The 19,906-nt window shown below is 41.1% G+C and overlaps 1 long non-coding RNA gene across 1 annotated transcript; it reads right to left on the reverse strand.

Moving 5' to 3' along the window:
- Positions 1-1,394: 1,394 nt before the first annotated feature.
- Positions 1,395-19,701, reverse strand: LOC137657866 (uncharacterized). Its single transcript, XR_011047226.1, has 4 exons — positions 19,395-19,701; positions 19,048-19,133; positions 14,047-16,127; positions 1,395-4,077 (listed from the first exon to the last, which is right to left on the reverse strand). It is a non-coding gene; the product is annotated as an uncharacterized lncRNA (long non-coding RNA).
- Between the last annotated feature and the right edge of the window lie 205 nt (positions 19,702-19,906).

The raw sequence follows: 19,906 nt of genomic DNA on the forward strand, positions 1-19,906 counted from the left end.
TATAAGATTCTTAATGAATTCCTATACCGATAATATTCCATATACTGTTAAATAGTCTATACAGTACCTGTTCAAATATTATTACTCTTAAAATTTATTCAACTATATCTGACACTAAATTTTTTCTGCAGTGAAAATTTAACCACAAACTACATTATTTTCTTTCCTTTTAATTTTACTCTGTTCCTACCTGGCTGTTCAACTTCGCTAACATTAAGTGGTTCTTTAAAAAGGTAAAAGTAACTTTAACCATTTTCTTTTCCCAAAGAACCTTTCTGTAATATTCTATACAAGTGAGGTGAGTTCTCCCAAGACTGACGATTCTTATTCATATCTACAAATAGCTACGAAACCTGGAAACATTACTAAATGATCTAGATATGTTAAATGATCCAGATAATATGAAATCTAGAAACATTACTAAATGATCCAGATATGCTACAAAACCTAGAAACATTACAAAATTATCTAGATATAGAAAAACCTTCAAAAGGAAAAAACTAACATCGACAGTTTTCATTGCCGTAACAACTTATCTACCATATTCTATATAAACTAGATAAGTTTTTTCAAGCTAAATCATTAACAAAAGACTAACAATTCCTATCTATAGCTACAAATATCAAGTAGCTAAAGGACGTTCAGATTTATGTCAAGAGAAATTAATCTAGACATATAAAAATAAGTTCTCTTTTACAATGATCAAATTACTGTATATAATTAGTTTACATGTACAATATATAAATATAAAAAATGTACATTATTGCAACAGTGGGCAAATCAAATGGTTTTTACCTCGGGACAAACCTAGACTTGAGTAAACCTGATATCTATTCATATGGTAACATAACGTCTATGAAGCCATACTATAATGAATATACTGTAATTCAAACGAGCTACCTAAATACTATACAATAGGTTATCTTACGATACGTCCCTGATTTATACAAGATATCTTCGTATAGTCTTTCCGGGGGTTAGAACCCCGTGATACCTGACGGTAATTCTCTTATAATATCAATCGCAGAAATATCATACAGTAGGAAGCAGCCGGAGGGAACTTCCATCAGGACAACGTGGCTCTCTCACCCAAAAATAGATTTTTCCTATGTCAAAACCCCTTTAAATACTTTTAATACCTATTAAAATCTGCCAATTGTTTATTTCCACGCACAGATATGCATGTGCGTTTCAAAGTTTACTTTAAAACACTGCATATTAAATTTGAATTTAAAGTTGCAGAATATTAAATTCTACTTTAAAGGAACAGAATATTAAATCTACTTTTTAAAACAGTTTTGTTCTATGATAAATCTAAAAATAAGGTTACTGAACCTATATTCAAATTACTTAGCAAGTAATTAATCTACTTGTCATCCTGCCTAAATTGGAGATGAAAACTTTTTTTTTGATATTACCTGTACTATAGCAAACTAACAGGACAGAGAATCCTGCACAGAAAATCACTGCAGTTCATTATGACCGACACAAAAATCTAGTTTATAAAATTTAGATTTCTAAAATAAACTAAAATTTGACCACTGCTGCAATAAAACCTTAACATTAACCGTACAAGGATTATAACTGGCAGACCCCATTTGGAGTTTCTCTATAGAAACGGAGAGTTCTTCAACTGTGGAAGTTATCAGTTGATGTCGAGGTCTAGATTACAGCTAATCAAAGTACTTTGTACACACACACTCACATATAAACAAGCTCACTTTTCATTTGGCTAACCAAATAGTACCAAAGCAGCCATAAATAAAATCAAGGCATTATTCGTTAACCTTGTGCCTCGTTCCAGCAAGAACAAAGTGTCTTACATGCACTATGACAAAATAATTTTCTTCAAAACAGTTGAGCCATTCCTCTTTCGTATGAATAGTACATGAATCGCAGGTACTTTCGTTGAGGTAATTAACTCTATACCTTCACATATACACATGCATACACTCGAACTAATTGTCTATACACTTTTTCTTATTCCTCCTAATTTAACACCTACTCTTCATATAAGAGGATATCATTTACCCATTCACACGCACACGCTCGCATTCACTCACACAAACCTCTTCTCCAATAAGTAAAATGTGATCTGCCTGTTATAAACACCTTCAAAAACTAATATAAATCTTAAACTAACACAAAAAAATGAACAACACAAAGTGCCATGAAGGTATTTACCCTGATAACTACAAATTAAAGTTTACATCAGTTGAACCAGACAAGATAATCAACTCTATACAAAAAAGAATTCTCCCTATAATAATGATAAAACTTTACCACAACATGAATTTAAGTAAAACCCTTATTTCAACAGTAGATTCATAATGATCCATAATAAGTTTAAACACTTCCTGACACTTGTGTTGTTTACAAAACCTTAACGACTCAAATTGTTTTGGGCAATTCAGCCAATAGCAGAAGGTCCTCAACTTACAAACAAATCCAAATGACATAAATACTGTATCAGATATTGTATCAAAAGCTAATAAGTAAATACTGTAATAAAACAACATAGCATAATATTGTGGTGGCCGATACGGTAACGTTCCTGACTGGTGAACCCCAGGCTGGGGTTAGAGTCCCGCTCAAACTCGTTAGTTCCTTTGGTCGCTGCAACCTCCCAATTCTTGTGAGCTAAGTATGCGGGGTTTGGGGTAGCCTATAAGTCTATCTGCTGGTGAGTCATAAGCAGCCATTGCCTGGTCCTCCTTTGTCCTAGCTTGGGTAGAAATCCTGACTGGTGAGTCCCGCTCAAACTCGTTAGTTCCTTTGGTCGCTGTAACCATTCTTGTGAGCTACGGATGGGGGAGTCTATAGGTCTATCTGCTAGTGAGTCATCAGCAGCCATTGCCTGGCCCTTCTCGGTCATAGCTTGTGTAGAAAGAGGGCTTGGGCACTGATCATATGTATATATGGTCAGTCTCTAGGGCATTGTCCTGCTCGATAGGGCAATGTCACTGTCCCTTGCCTCTGCCTTTCATGAGCGGCCTTTAATGCAGAAAGCAATATGAAACAGGACTATATGTTGACTTTTGCAGCTGAAAATCGTAGGCATGTGAATTAGGTGAATCCTACCCAAGCCAAATTGAAAAAAATTTGACTTGAACAATTTGACTTAAAAATATCTTGGAACCTATTAAGCTTGTAAGTTGAGGACTTTCTGTTATAAAATTACTTAAAAATTACATGGATTTGATTACATCACATATTAAAATCTTCAATAGTATTTCTATCATCCAAGCACTCTGGTATTCAAATGGATCATACCTCAAGCAAGTATTCAGTCCTTCCTTTGCATTATTATTATTATCATTACTAGCTAAGCTACAACCCTAGTTGGAAAAGCACCTTAATTTACCCAATAAATTAAAATTTACTTAATAACTATAGCTAACAAAACAATTACCAATTCTGAACCATGTTTATGTTCCCACTTTCACTCAAAATCAATCGAGCAGAAAATGAAGCCGCTTCTTCAACTAATATGAAATGAAAATCCGTTATTATTATAACTAGCTAAGCTGCAACCCTAGTTCAAAAAGCAAGAGCATATATAAGCCCTTATTCAAAGTACCTTAATGAGGAAAGGAAATATGGAAACGGATAGAATAGTGTGCCTGAGTGTACCCTTAAGCAAGGGAACTCTTAAGGGACCTAATCCTATCATATAAAAGTGACTAGAAAGACTATACTATAATACAAAGTGTGTCAAGCTTAGAAGATAGAAGAAGACAGACTTCCAAATCAAGAAACTAGTAACATGTATATGAATGATGAATCTGATGTATCTAAAACCTAATGTCCATCATACATACACACACACGCAAACAGATATGTTCGAACTTCATATTGAAAGTTTAACATCAAAACTAATGATGCTAGAGTTATAGAAGATTTTCGTATTCAATCCAATGAAGACTCTTGAACTGCATATATGCTATGGCCCAGCATGGAGGCTGGGAGGCTCCCCTGGTTGAGTTAAAAGGACGCTGAAGACTTGAGCGCTGGTCTGTAGTTGAGGGAGATTTTACAACATCATTCCACGACATTTGATTCCACAAAAGATGATATCTGAAATGAAATAAAAAGTTTTGGTATAAAAAATATTTGCATTAAAACATTCAACAAAATATTCATAGCAAGTAAAACGGTTAAAATATTTTATATCAATTAATAAACCTAAAAAAATTAATCAAAGAACTCAATAAAAATATATACAGTGGAGCACTTTCATCCTAAAAGTTCAGATAATTTTCAAAATTTCTGACGTACATTTGTAACACAATACTTATTTACATTTTAGTTAACTCGGTGGTTTAGTATAATTATTTACCAATAAATATCTTAGGTCCGAGATTTTCCAAAATGTTATTTTCATTAGTAAAATAAATTTTTGAATATACTTACCCGATAATCATGTAGCTGTCAACTCCGTTGCCCGACAGAATTCTACGGAAGGGATACGCCAGCGATCACTATACAAGAAGGGGGTGTACTCACCAGCGCCACCTGTGGCCAGGTACTGCAGTACTTCTTGTTGACACCACCTCAATTTTTCCTCGGTCCACTGGTTCTCTATGGGGAGGAAGGGTGGGTCAATTAAATCATGATTATCGGGTAAGTATATTCAAAAATTTATTTTACTAATGAAAATAACATTTTTCAATATTAATCTTACCCGATAATCATGTAGCTGATTCACACCCAGGGAGGTGGGTGAAAACCAGTGTACATGTATATCAAGAAGCTAAGTATCCCGTATTTCATATTATCAGTTATTCAAAATAACAATGAAATTATAAGTACCTGGTAAGGAAGTCGACTTGAACCATTACTCTGCCTTTAATAAGTTCGTCTTCCTTACTGAGCGCAGCGTTCCTCTTAGGAGGCTGAACAACCCTAAGGTGCTGAAGTATAAAGGGCTGCAACCCATACTAAAGGACCTCTACACAACCTCTAACCTAGGCGCTTCTCAAGAACGAATTGACCACCCGCCAAATCAACTAGGATGCGGAAGGCTTCTAGCCTACCGTAACAACCCAAAAAACAACAATAAAAGCATTCAAGAGAAAGGTTAAAAAAGGTTATGGGATTAAGGGAATGTAGTGGCTGAGCCCTCACCTACTACTGCACTCGCTGCTACGAATGGTCCCAGGGTGTAGCAGTTCTCGTAAAGAGACTGGACATCTTTGAGATAAAATGATGCAAACACTGACTTGCTCCTCCAAAAAGTTGCATCCATAATACTCTGCAGAGAACGGTTCTGTTTAAAGGCCATCGAAGTGGCTACAGCTCTCACTTCGTGGGTCCTTACCTTCAGCAAAGCAAGGTCTTCATCCTTCATGTGAGAATGAGCTTCTCTAATCAGAAGCCTTATATAATACGAAACTGCGTTTTTGGACATAGGCATCGAAGGTTTCTTGATGGCACACCATAAGGCCTCTGATTGTCCTCGTATAGGTTTTGACCTTTTAAGATAGTATTTTAGAGCTCTGACAGGGCAAAGAACTCTCTCTAGCTCGTTACCCACCATGTTGGAAAGGCTAGGAATTTCGAACGATCTAGGCCAAGGACGTGAAGGAAGTTCATTTTTTGCTAAAAATCCGAGCTGTAAGGAACATGTTGCTGATTCGGATGTGAATCCTATGTTCCTGCTGAAGGCGTGAACCTCACTAACTCTTTTGGCTGTTGCAAGGCAGACGAGGAAAAGAGTTTTGAGAGTAAGGTCTTTGAAAGAAGCTGACTGGAGAGGTTCAAACCTAGGAGACATAAGGAACCTTAAGACTACGTCTAGATTCCAGCCTGGAGTGGACAATCGACGTTCTTTAGAAGTCTCGAAAGATTTAAGGATGTCTTGTAGATCCTTGTTGGAGGAAAGATCCAAACCTCTGTGGCGGAGAACTGAAGCCAACATACTTCTGTACCCTTTGATCGTAGGAGCCGAAAGAGATCTAACATTCCTAAGATGTAACAGGAAGTCAGCAACTTGGGTTACAGAGGTATTGGTAGAGGAAACTGCATTGGCTCTGCACCAGCTTCGGAAGACTTCCCACTTGGATTGATAGACTCTACGAGTGGATATCCTCCTTGCTCTGGCAATCGCTCTGGCTGCCTCCTTCGAAAAGCCTCTAGCTCTAGCGAGTCTTTCGACAGTCTGAAGGCAGTCAGACGAAGAGCGTGGAGGTTTGGATGTACCTTCTTTACGTGAGGTTGACGTAGAAGGTCCACTCTTAGAGGGAGAGTCCTGGGAACGTCGACCAGCCATTGTAGTACCTCTGTGAACCATTCTCTTGCAGGCCAAAGGGGAGCAACCAGCGTCAGCCGTGTCCCTTCGTGAGAGACGAACTTCTGAATGACTCTGTTGATGATCTTGAACGGCGGGAATGCATATAGCTCGAGATGGGACCAATCCAGCAGAAAAGCATCCACGTGAACTGCTGCTGGGTCTGGAACTGGGGAACAGTACAAAGGGAGCCTCTTGGTCATGGAGGTGGCGAACAGATCTATCGTTGGCTGACCCCACAAGGTCCAAAGTCTGTTGCACACGCTCTTGTGAAGGGTCCATTCCGTGGGGATGACTTGATCTTTCCTGCTGAGGCGATCTGCCGAGACGTTCATATTGCCCTGAATGAACCTCGTTACCAGTGAGAGGTTTAGACTTCTTGACCAAATGAGGAGGTCCCTTGCTATCTCGTACAGCTTCCTCGAATGGGTCCCTCCCTGCTTGGAGATGTATGCCAAGGCTGTGGTGTTGTCGGAGTTCACCTCCACCACCTTGTTTAGCAGGAGGGACTTGAAGTTCATTAAAGCCAGATGAACTGCCAGCAACTCCTTGCAGTTGATGTGAAGCGTTTCCTGTTCCTTGTTCCATGTTCCCGAGCATTCCTGTCCGTCCAAGGTCGCGCCCCAGCCCGAGTCTGATGCGTCCGAATAGAGATGAAGATTGGGGGTCTGAACCGCTAACGATAGACCCTCCTTGAGAAGGATGTTGGTCTTCCACCACATGAGAGTAGTCTTCATCTCTTTGGTAACAGGAATAGAGACCGCTTCGAGCGTCATATTCTTGTCCCAGTGAGCTGCTAGATGGAATTGAAGGGGGCGGAGGTTGAGTCTCCCTAACTCGGTGAACAGGGCTAACGATGACAGGGTCCCTGTTAGACTCATCCACTGTCTCACCGAGCATCTGTTCCTCTTCAGCATGCTCAGAATGCACTCTAGGGCTTGGCTGATTCTTGGGGCCGACGGAAAAGCCCGAAAAGCTTGACTCCGAATCTCCATTCCCAGGTAAACGATGGTTTGGGAAGGAATAAGCTGGGACTTTTCTAAGTTGACCAAAAGACCCAGTTCCTTGATCAAGTCCAAAGTCCAGTTGAGACTCTCCAGACAGCGACGACTTGTGGGGGCTCTTAACAGCCAGTCGTCTAAATAAAGGGAGGCTCTGATGTCCGCCAAGTGGAGGAATTTCGCAATATTCCTCATCAGTCGCGTAAACACCATAGGCGCCGTGCTTAGGCCAAAACACAGGGCTTGGAATTGGTACACAACCTTTCCAAAAACGAATCTCAGGAAAGGTTGGGAGTCTGGATGAATAGGAACGTGAAAGTAAGCGTCTTTCAGATCCAACGAGACCATCCAGTCCTCCTGCCTGACCGCTGCTAGGACCGACTTCGTCGTCTCCATAGTGAACGTCTGCTTGGTGACATAAGCATTGAGCGCACTGACGTCCAGCACCGGTCTCCAACCTCCTGTCTTCTTGGCCACCAGAAAGAGACAGTTGTAGAAGCCCGGGGATTGATGGTCCCGGACTATCACCACTGCCTCCTTCTGTAACAGGAGCGACACCTCTTGGTGTAACGCTAGCCTCTTGTCCTTTTCCTTGTAGTTGGGAGAGAGGTTGATGGGAGAAGTGGTCAGAGGGGGATTGCGGCAGAATGGTATCCTGTAACCCTCCCTTAGCCACTTGACAGACTGGGCGTCTGCACCTCTTCTTTCCCAAGCTTGCCAGAAGATCTTGAGTCTGGCTCCTACTGCTGTCTGGAGAGGAGGAGAGTCAATGTTTGCCTTTCGAAGGCTTGGGACCTTTCTTGGACCTGCCCCTGAAACCGTCTGGACGGGTACTTCCTCGGCTGGGGGCTCTGCCACGAAAGGGCGGAATAAATCTTGTAGCAGGAGTATCGGCCACTGGGGTGCGGTAAGTTCTAGGAACCGAAGGAGCAACCTTAGCCTTACGTGCTGAAGAGGCCACAAGGTCATGAGTGTCCTTCTGAATAAGAGCCGCAGACAATTCCTTGATAAGGTCCTCAGGAAACAGGAACTTAGAAAGCGGAGCAAAAAGTAACTGAGACCTTTGACAAGAGGTGATACCAGTGGAAAGGAAGGTGCAAAGTTGTTCCCTTTTCTTGAGTACTCCCGAAACAAACATGGAGGCAAGTTCGCCGGAACCATCGCGAATTGCTTTATCCATACAGGACATTATAAGCATGGCCGAGTCCTTGTCAGATGGGGCAGTCTTCTTGCTCAAGGCCCCCAGGCACCAGTCGAGAAAATTAAAAATCTCAAAGGCGCGAAAGACTCCCTTTAAGAAGTGGTCTAAGTCAGAAAAGGTCCAGCAGACCTTAGAGCGCCTCATAGCCGACCTTCGTGGAGAGTCAACCAAACTTGAGAAGTCAGCCTGGGCAGAGGCAGGGATTCCCAAGCCTGGTTCCTCTCCTGTGGCATACCATACGCCCGCCTTAGAAGTCAGCTTAGTAGGTGGAAACATGAATGACGTCTTCCCTAGTTGCTGCTTGGACTGCAACCAATCCCCTAACATTCTCAAAGCTCTCTTAGAAGATCTAGCGAAGACGAGCTTAGTGTAGGCAGACTTAACAGGTTGCATGCCTAGAGAAAACTCTGATGGAGGAGAGCGAGGGGTAGCAGAAACAAAGTGATCCGGGTAAACTTCTCTGAAAAGAGCCAGGACCTTGCGAAAGTCAATGGAGGGTGGTAACGACTTGGGTTCCTCCACGTCAGAAGAGGGATCATCCAGGTGCGCAGCTTCCTCCTCAGAAACCTCATCACCTGAGGGTTGAGAAGCGAGAGGTAAAGTTACAGCGGTATGCTGAACGGCAGAATCCTGACAAGCGGGTGCATATACACTTGCGGATTCATCCTCAAGTCTCTGTTGAAGAGGATGAGGGCTGGTAATGACAAAGTCATGAGGCTGGGAAGAAGGAGGCTCTGCGGGAGTCTGGGGAGCAAGCGTGGTGAGAGGCGACTGTAGTAAAACCTGAGGTTCAGGCTGCAAAGACTGCTCAAGCTGAGGAGAAAGAGGTAGATGCATGCGTTGAGGTGGCTGACTCATTGCATGAGGTTCATGTCTCAAGAGTTGCGCTTGCTTCAAGGGTTGAGGTGGCTGCGCAGTAAGAGGTTCCTGTCTCACGAGTTGAGGTTCTTGAGGTGGGTGCTGCGAGAGTTGAGGTGGCGGCTGCGCAGAAAGAGGCTCCTGTCTCACGAGTTGAGGTTCTTGAGGTGCTTGCCTCGAGAGTTGAGGTTCTCGCCTCGAGGAAAGTGGAGGTATCAGCTGCGAGAGCTGAGGTGGCTGCCTCAAGGATGGCAGAGGTTGTCGTACCTCAAGAGGTTGCTGCCTCGAGGATGGTCTTACTGCAAGAAACTCTTGCCTCAAAGGTAGAGGAGGTTGTAAGGCATAAGACTCCTGTCCCCATTGTTGAGGAGGTTGCCGCGTGGTAAGAGGTTCCTGCCTCAAGGAAGGTGGAGGTTGCTGCACAACGCTGGTATCTGGCAACTCCCAACGCGGTAGCTCACGCATGGAGGTAGCTTGAGGAACCTCAACTTCGTACGTCTGGCAGACTGGACTGCGTAGAGGAGGAGGAGCGCTCGCAGGAGGAGGTGTAACCTTCTCTGCCTGAAACTCACGCATCAATACCGCAAGCTGCGACTGCATAGACTGCAGCAAAGCCATCTTGGGATCAACAGACGTTGAGGTCTGTTGAGGCAGAGCCTTAACAGAAGTAGAGGTCTGTTGAGGCATCGCCTTACCTCTCTTAGGAGGCGTGCAGTCACCTGATGACTGCGGCGAGTCAGAGCTAGCCCAATGACTACATCCGGGCTGTAGAACTCGTGCGGTCTGGACTTTACGCTTAAGAGGTCTTGAGACCTGAGTCCAGCGTTTTCTCCCCGAAAATTCTTCTGCAGACGAGGAAAATAAGGGCTCAATCGTCTGAGAGTGGAAGTGACGATCTCTGTAAGATACGTCCGCAACCACCGAGGATACTGCTGTGCGCCGATCAAGGCCTGCCGAACCCTTTTGCCCTTCGACATTGCTTCTCCCCTGGGCTTGGGAGCTTGCAAGAGGTCCCGGACTGGGAGGACGACTGGCACGCACAGAAGTACCCTCACGCACAACACTGACACTGACACTAGCACTCGGCACAGCACTGGCACTACCACTTCCCACTGCACTTTTCACTTTAAGTTCCTTGACGTCTGCCAAGAGGAACTTGTGGTCACTCACTACCGACTCCACTTTATCACCTAAAGCCTGAATGGCACGTAAAACATCAGACATATCAGGCTGAGCACAAATAGTAGGATCGGGGGTAGCCACTACAGGGGGAGGAAAAGGTTGAGGATCATGGGGTGAGGAATAAAGCGAAGAGCGAGCCGAACTCCTCCTAACTCTCTCTCTCTCTAACTTAGTGGTATACTTGAGGAATCGAACAAAATCAAGTTCCGAAAGTCCGGCGCATTCCTCACATCGATCTTCCAACTGACAGGATTTTCCCCTACAGTCGGAACAAACGGTGTGAGGATCAACCGAGGCCTTCGGAATACGCCTAATACAAGTCCTACATCGTCTTTGGGGAGGAGCTTGAGAAAGGTCGGACATCTTGAATCAAAGAACAGTCAAGGGGGAATTCCAATTAAAGCAAAATATCGTTAACCATTAATCAAATCAATCTAAAAGCTATCTAAGCTAAGAGACAAGTTTCCTGTACAGCGAAAGCTGAAATCTTAGAGCAATACTTCACCAAAAACCGTGAACAAGACTCCAAAATTATAAGCGTATCCATGTAGGTCTTGCCGGAAGCACGACAGAGGAAAAATTGAGGTGGTGTCAACAAGAAGTACTGCAGTACCTGGCCACAGGTGGCGCTGGTGAGTACACCCCCTTCTTGTATAGTGATCGCTGGCGTATCCCTTACGTAGAATTCTGTCGGGCAACGGAGTTGACAGCTACATGATTATCGGGTAAGATTAATATTGAAAAATACATACACTTCCCCCAATTTTGGGGGGTAGCCGACTTCAACAAATGAAACAAAAACAAAAAGGGGACCTCTACTCTCTACGTTCCTCCAGCCTAACAAGGGACTCAACCGAATTCAGATGGTACTGCTAGGGTGCCACAGCCCACCCTCCCACATTATCCACCACAGATGAAGCTTCAAAATGCTGAATCCCCTACTGCTGCTACCTCCGCGGTCATCTAAGGCATCGGAGGAAGCAGCAGGGCCTACCGGAACTGCGTCACAATCGCTCGCCATTCATTCCTATTTCTAGCACGCTCTCTTGCCTCTCTCACATCTATCCTCCTATCACCCAGAGCTTCCTTCACTCCATCCATCCACCCAAACCTTGGCCTTCCTCTTGTACTTCTCCTATCAACTCTTGCATTCATCACCTTCTTTAGCAGACAGCCATTTTCCATTCTCTCAACATGGCCAAACCACCTCAACACATTCATATCCACTCTAGCCGCTAACTCATTTCTTACACCCGTTCTCACTCAAACCACTTCGTTCCTAACCCTATCTACTCGAGATACACCAGCCATACTCCTTAGACACTTCATCTCAAACACATTCAATTTCTGTCTCTCCGTCACTTTCATTCCCCACAACTCCGATCCATACATCACAGTTGGTACAATCACTTTCTCATATAGAACTCTCTTTACATTCATGCCCAACCCTCTATTTTTTACTACTCCCTTAACTGCCCCCAACACTTTGCAACCTTCATTCACTCTCTGACGTACATCTGCTTCCACTCTACCATTTGCTGCAACAACAGACCCCAAGTACTTAAACTGATCCACCTCCTCAAGTAACTCTCCATTCAACATGACATTCAACCTTGCACCACCTTCCTTTCTCGTACATCTCATAACCTTACTCTTACCCACATTAACTCTCAACTTCCTTCTCTCACACACTCTTCCAAATTCAGTCACTAATCGGCCAAGCTTCTTTTTTTTTAAATATCTGGATAAAAATTTCTTAGGCCCAACACTTTCCAATATATCTGGATAAAGATTTCTTAGGCCCGAGATTTTCCAAAATATCTGGATAAATTTTCTTAGGCCCGAGATTTTCCAAATCCAAATTATCTGGATAAAAATTTCCATCGTTCCTTCCCAAAACCCAACTAATGTCTCGGACAACCATCCACTCTTTCTCCATTTGAACATTCCAAGATTCTTTTCTTTGGAATAAATACTACTAAGAAAACTAAAATAAACCAAACCATTCACATAAACTGCAAATATCCAACAAGACAGAAAACAAAGTAACATAATTGTAATACGTACCGTAACTTATGAAAAAGAAAAAGAAAAGTAACAAATTAAAAGTCAAAATACACATGAAAATAAAAACCAACCGGACAGGAGGGTGAAGCTATGAAACCATAAGGAAAGTAAACCAGGAACAAGAATCCTTCAATTAAAACAACGAAGACTCGACTTTATAAAACTATACTAGATTCCAAACTCTTCAAACATTAGATCATTACAATACAGAACAAACTAAACTCAAGTGTGTTGGTGGGTTGCAACTTGCCAGTAACTATCGACACCTCGTTATGAATTCTAACGAACGAGTTCCATCCTCGATGAAATTATACTCCTACGAAAGGGCAATAAGAACAACAGACGGATATAAGCAACATGAAAACTAAAACATCAAACATTGATTTAACTTTCACCATTGCACTACGGTGGAATTAAAAAAACTGAGCCTCAAACTTCATTCGTTCATTACTTACTTTACTTTTACTTTGATGGCTACTTTTCTGCCCCTATACAGCAGGGGAACCCTACTCTCTACAGGACCTCCACAGTCGTTTTATCATATTCGTTTGAAAGCTTTTGACATTTCACACCGCATATTGCTCGTTTACTGTCAAATCGACACTATCGAAGCACTCAAAGAACATGAAAATCTTCAGTTTCATCTTGAAAGCCTTAATATTTCTAATTTTTCAGGATGTCTAGTGGGAGCTTATTGTATAGTCTAAGGGCTGCATATTTAAAGGCTCTAGAGCCTACAATAGACACAATCTTGGAGGAACAAAGAAATAAAACATGACATAAGCATGTATTATGTTTGAATACAATCGAGGTAGAAGGTAAAAAGAGTAGTAAACATATTCATATCAAACTACAGCTGGAAGAATAATGCAGAGCCTTCGTTCTGAAGACTGGTGGATACCCCAACTCCCCGGTACACAAACAAGAGCCCTCTTGCTTCAAAACTACAATTAGCATTCTAGCTCTCCTTGACCCTTTTACCCCCAGGCTATTTGGAACTTTCCAACCCTTAACCCCCAGAGGTTAATTTTTTTCAAGCACATTTTTCAGTATATTTTTTTAAATTGCTCTAACAGCCTTAATTTTTGTCATAGAGAGGTCAGGTTGGTCTCATTCTCTTGGAAAATGCCTGAAGTTTCTCAAAAAATTATCAAAAATATGCAAAAAAAAATGTAAATAGCAGTTTTTTGCAAGGACGTACCGGTACGTCCATGGGGGTAAAGGGATGAGTTTTGTGAAATGTACCAGTACGTCCTTTGGGGGCAAAAGGGTTAATAAGGTATGTTATGCTAAAGAAAGAGGGTTTGTATTTCACGTAAGAACAAATGGATCTTAAGTTTATTTCATAAGGAACTGAAATATATCATTAATAACAATTTTGGAAAAATTAACATTAAGGAATTGAAGAATCCTTTATAGGAAATCAAATTGTAGTTTACAATGCTCACCTTTGTAAGTCTGTCGTTTAATAAATCCTATTGCTTCCCATGTCTCTGGTGTCACGTCTACATGGAATGCTTTGACCGATCTTGAAGTTTCATTTAAACTTGCAGACTTTATTGTCCTAGACTCCATTTTTGCTTCTGCATACACATTCAGCATGCTTGCCTTGTTTGCTCCTAACAATGTTTACTGTATTGGACATATCTCTTCACTCTACAGTTCTGTATATATAATTCACTCAAAATTTGTAGATGACTAATCCATTTTTTGTTTATCAGACATTTCTCGGTCATATCCTCCTCCATAAAAGATTTTCTATCTTCTTGAAACTTTAACAGACATATACACAATATGGTGGGTCAGATGAAATTGAACCCTAACAAAACTCAAAATATGATTGTAAGTAGGTCGAGGACAGTGGCTACTCAACATCCGGATCTTAGCATTGATGGTTTTTTCAACTCTGTAAGAGTCTTTTAAAATTTTAGGTGTGATTCTTGATAGCAAATTTTCTTTTGAGAAACACATTAGTTCTGTGTCTTCTTCAGTTGCACAAAAAATTGACTTACAGAGAAAGTCCTTTAAGAGTTTTGGTGATCAATCTATTCTGAAGAAGTGTTTTAATTCTTTCATTCTGCCTTGTTTCAAGTATTATTCTGTCTGGTCTTCAGTTGCTGAATCTTATCTTAATTTGTTGGACAGGAACTTAGGGTCTATTAAATTTCTTATTCCTGATTTAGATATTAATCTCTGGCACTGTTGTTCTGTTAGTTCATTATGCATGTTGCATAAGATTTTTCATAATTCTGACCATCCTTTACATTCAGATCTACTTGGACAGTACCTTCCTGTTCATGATACTATGTATGCACTTAATTCTAATAGTCATGATTTCTCAGTCGTAAGGCTCAATATTACACAGTATTCTAGAAGTTTTATTCCAGTCATGACCAAGTTGTGGAATGATCTTCCTAATCTGGCAGTTAAATCGGAGGAACTTCATAAGTTCAAAATTGCAGCGAAAGCCATGTTGAGCAGTCTGACACAAATCTCTTTTTATAGTTTATATATGAGACATCTATTTTAATATTGTTACTTTTCTTAAAATATTTTCATTGTTCACTACTTCTTTCATATATTATTTATTGCCTTTCTTTACTGGGTTATTTTTCCCTGTTTTTCCCCTTGTGCTTATAGCAATTGCTTTTCCAACTAGGGTTGTAGCTTAGCTAGTAATAATGTCCTCTTGCAGGATGGATTTTTGACAACTCTTCCAAACTTTCTAGGTTAAGACTGAAAGACTTCAACTTGATAAAGTCGAGGAACAGAATTTAGTCACTCAATTCGCCATCACTGATTAAAAACGTCTTAAGAGGTGTTCTTTCATAGTTACAGTTTTAGATGCCCAACCGCTTTGACAGGCTGAACAAAGTTCGTTATAGATGGCGGCCAGTCATTCCACATAAAACCATGTGTTTGTTCCTTGTTGAAGCAAATAATTAAGGAGACAATTTTCCTTCCTTCAATAAAGAGACTTGAAAAATATCTTCTGAATAAGTCATATTAGAAATAACTTTTTAATCTAATACAGTAGTTGCTATATATGACTAAAGCTCCCATTACAAATTTCAGAAATTATTTTCAAAGATATTTGATGGTAATACATGTTCCATGATAACTTGGAAGAAGTGCTTGAGAGCAGCATTGATAACAGTGCATAAATGGAAGGCTTTCTTACGATGATCAGAGCAACTTCATTCTTTATATCTCATCAACCACAATTTTAATGACATTTTCGTATCTCTGCTGATCAATGTGGTCAATCTTATCAATCTCTATTTGTTGCTTGATTCAATTTAAAATGCGTAACAGAGGACTTCCCGAGATATCTAGCTCGGACAAAGCTTTCAAAGACCACATGATAAATCAAGATGATTCTAAGAGAAGGTGGACTAAAGCCAGGCCTCGTTCTGGTGGGAGCTACCTCACGAACAAGAATTTGTAAATTTCACAGAACTGTCATAATGAGGAACATGTTTTCCAATTCTGGTGAATTCATGTTGATCTTGATACTGAATGAAGAAATCTGAAAAAAAAGAAGTAAAATGAATGATATGGAAAGAAACGAGACTTGCTTTTTGAATGGCAGTACCCTAAAGAAAATTCAATGTATGACACATTAAAAACTATCTGTTCTTTATGCCAAAAAATATTGTACTTGTAAGTATTTACTACAATGATCAGAATATAAAAAAAAAAAAATTCAGGTAATTTGTTTTTTTCTTAACTATACAAACCTAAGTCCTTAAATGGGAGTAGTGAAGCTGAACTCAAGGTAATGGTCATTACTACAAGATCACTGATAAGTAACTGGAGGAAATACAGTAGGGTACTGTTTGATCGAAAGATGCCAATAAAACTAAAGAGCAAGATCCAGCGCCAGGCTATGAGACCTGCAATGCTGTATTCATCCAAAACATGGGCAACTAGGAGGAGAGATGAGAACAAGATCGATGTAACTGAGATGATGATGTTGAGGTAGCAATGAGGGCTTGCTAGAAAGGATAGAGTTAAGAACGAACATAGAGGTACTCTCAAAATAGCATCAGGTTCAACCAAGGTGAGGGAAAGTACACCAAGATGGTATGTACATATAAAGAGATAAGAGGAAGGCAGTCCAATAGGGAAGATGATGGATATGGGACTACTGTACCAGGTAGGAAAGGGATACGTAGACCAAAATTGCGATGGATTAACTGTGTGAAGTGAGATATGAGGGAGCTGTGATTGAGCGAGGAAGATGCACTGTACCGAAGGAAATGGAATAGTGTGTTGAAGAACATTACAACGACCCCAAATAGGGACAAGCTTCAAGAGAAAGAAGAAAAAGACCGATATGTAAACTGGTCCCCTATGGAAAGTCCACTGAGAAGCCACTTCGAGCTTAAACCTAGGGTTCTGGTAGCCGATGTGGTAACGTCCCTGATTGGCGATCACCAGACTGGGGTTCGTCCCGCTCAAGCTTGTTAGTTTCTTTGGTCGCTGCAACCTCACCATCCTTGTGAGCAAGGATAAAGGTGTTTGGGGGAGCCTATAGATCTACCTCATGAGTCATCAGCAGCCATTGCCTGGCCCTCCTTGATCCTAACTTGGGTGAAGAGGGGGCTTGGGCGCTGATCATATGTATATATGGTCAGTCTCTAGGGCATTGTCCTGCTTGATAGGACCATGTGACTGTCCCTTGCCTCTGCCATTCATGAGTGGCCTTTAAACCTTTTAACTTGCAGGACAGTCGAGGCATGATGTGTAACTCAAGGCCTCTAGTTTGTGATTTGTTCCTACACAAATACAAAAACCTCTTACTTTAATAGGAGACTTATCCTTAGGAGGGAAGATTGTCCTATAACAAAACTAGCTGGTTTAAATCCCAGAACGGCAAAAGACTTCGACATACAAAAGGAGCGTAAGTGATGACTCCTGCCAACTTCAAAACCTGGGAAAACAATGTTCTAGGTTTCCTCCAAATCTTGCTAGACGGTCATGGAAGAACCTATATCTATAATAAGATAAGTTTGAAATGTGTGGTCACTTAAAGCAATGGGTTTGTATAAATCTCCAGTCATCATCTTCTTTGAAAGGAGGACAGGAGATATACTTCTATACTTAAAATGTACAGAAAAGTTCATTGGTTGGGATGCTTACCGGCATCAAATGTCCAATCCAGTAAATATAAGCATGGCCGCTGCACCCTAAGAGAAGGGAAACAAAAGTGGAAAAAGGACTGGCATTCTTACATCTCTTCCTGGACTTACGTCACAACTGCTATCTTGGAGGAGATGCTTCTTGTCCAGTGACACAGCTAGGTTTGCTAATCAACCTGCTGAACAACTACCGGGAGCCTAAGGGTAAAAGTATCCTGGGACTTATGGGTATAATCACAAAGGTAGTGAGTGGTAAAGGTTGGCTAGTGCTTCCAGACTCAAGCCTTCAAGACTTGCAATGGTGACATGTTCTTCCTGAAGGCCAGTGCCAAATCAATCACCCTTATTTTGTAAATGCGTGCTAGTGAAGTTCGTTCTGGTTCTTCAAATGACGCCGGATATGCTGGTCTGAAGATTTTCCACTTTTCTTGGTAGAAAGATGCAGATAATCTTCACAGATATCGAGACATCTCCTGTACAATGCCTCGCGAAAAGTTCGCTCAGAGGAGATAGTGGATAGTCTCCACCAGAGAAGTGACAGGGAGGTAAACGATGCTCGGTTCAAATGCGAGTTGTGAGAAAAAAGTTTCTTTCAGCCATGGGAACCTCATAAAAGAAGGCTCCTGGTACCACACTCCCTCCCACTGCATAACTTAGCCTTTTTTTCCATTAATATTCCTCAAACATAACTGTCTACAATACCATCATCATCTCCTACGCCTATTGACGCAAAGGGTCTCGGCTAGATTTCACCAGTTGTCTCAGTACTCCTCCACTCATGTTCTCCCACTTCATGCTCCACAGTTCTCAGTCATGTAGGCCTGCGTCTTCCAACTCTTCTAGTGCCTTGTGGAGCCCAGTTAAACGTTTAGTGAACTAATCTCTTTTAGGGAGTCACTTGCCTTAGTTCCATAGGCACTAGCTATCCTTTGATGAATTTAGTTAATGAATTCTCTATGGATTTAGTCTACAATTCCATTTAATAAGATTAATTAAAAAAAGCAGAAGATTAAAACAGCCAAACAAGGCCATCGAGAAATATGTCTGTACTCTCCGGCAGTCAAAGTTCAACTGAAGGTTACGCTACATAGAAGGTGGGAGGGGCCTACCCACTAGCTACTACTAATACTTCATTAAAAGTTTAAATAGCTGTGCTAGCTTCATTGAAGTCACAGTCCTACCAATAGTTGAAGGTTTGTATTATGTGTATGAACAAATATCCCTTAAAGTAAGTCTGATATCAAAGTAACCAAGATGAGTAACAAATATTTTCATTACAAAAAATACCAATGACAAAATACTCACAAATTAAAGAATCCAAAAGTGGTTCTTCAAATATATGATATCCCTGGAAAATGCAGAACTCTCAATTGATTGACAAATACTCACACCTGGAAAAGAGGGAGATCTTTATTGTAATTCACACTAAACGATACAGTATGTACGACGATCCTTATTATAATGAGAAAACCAAAATGCTCCAAAGACAAATTTCAACTGGACATTGTATCAAAAACCTTTAAATATGAGTGCATATTCTTACTTATGGACTTGTGGAATGAGTAGAGTGAATCTCTGTTATTTCTTATATAAATCGTAAACCAAGGTACTACTGCACTGCTTTAAACTGAACAGTTTTACACATTACTCACCTTAAGAATTTTTCATCATTTTCCGTATCTCTAGAACTGAATATATGTAGGGTCTTTTTGACAGTCTTGGTGTGGATTCTAGATTCTGACATTTAGTTCCCATAGGCTCCAGTCTTGCTTCGGCAGGGATAGCTTTTTCCCTTGCTTAATGTCAAAGATTTTTACTTCGCTCGGCACGTAAAGATGCATTTCTGTGGTAAAGGTTTCTGCTTGTCCAAGACACCGAAAACTTGTAGCTAATCCAGTTTTTGTTCATCCATCATTTCCTACACTTACTCTACATTTTTAACTTCCTCTTTTACAATTTTAGCTTCATATAAAACCTAAAGAAATGTTATTTTCATTAGTAAAATAAATTTTTGAATATACTTACCCGATAATCATGTAGCTGTCAACTCTGTTGCCGACAGAAATCTACGGTCGGGATACGCCAGCGATCGCTATACAGGTGGGGGTGAACACAACAGCGCCATCTTTGGTCAGGTACTCCAGTACTTCTTGTCAACACCACC

This window comes from Palaemon carinicauda, chromosome 18, assembly GCF_036898095.1.
Source record: "Palaemon carinicauda isolate YSFRI2023 chromosome 18, ASM3689809v2, whole genome shotgun sequence".
Taxonomy (NCBI): Eukaryota; Metazoa; Arthropoda; class Malacostraca; order Decapoda; family Palaemonidae; genus Palaemon; species Palaemon carinicauda.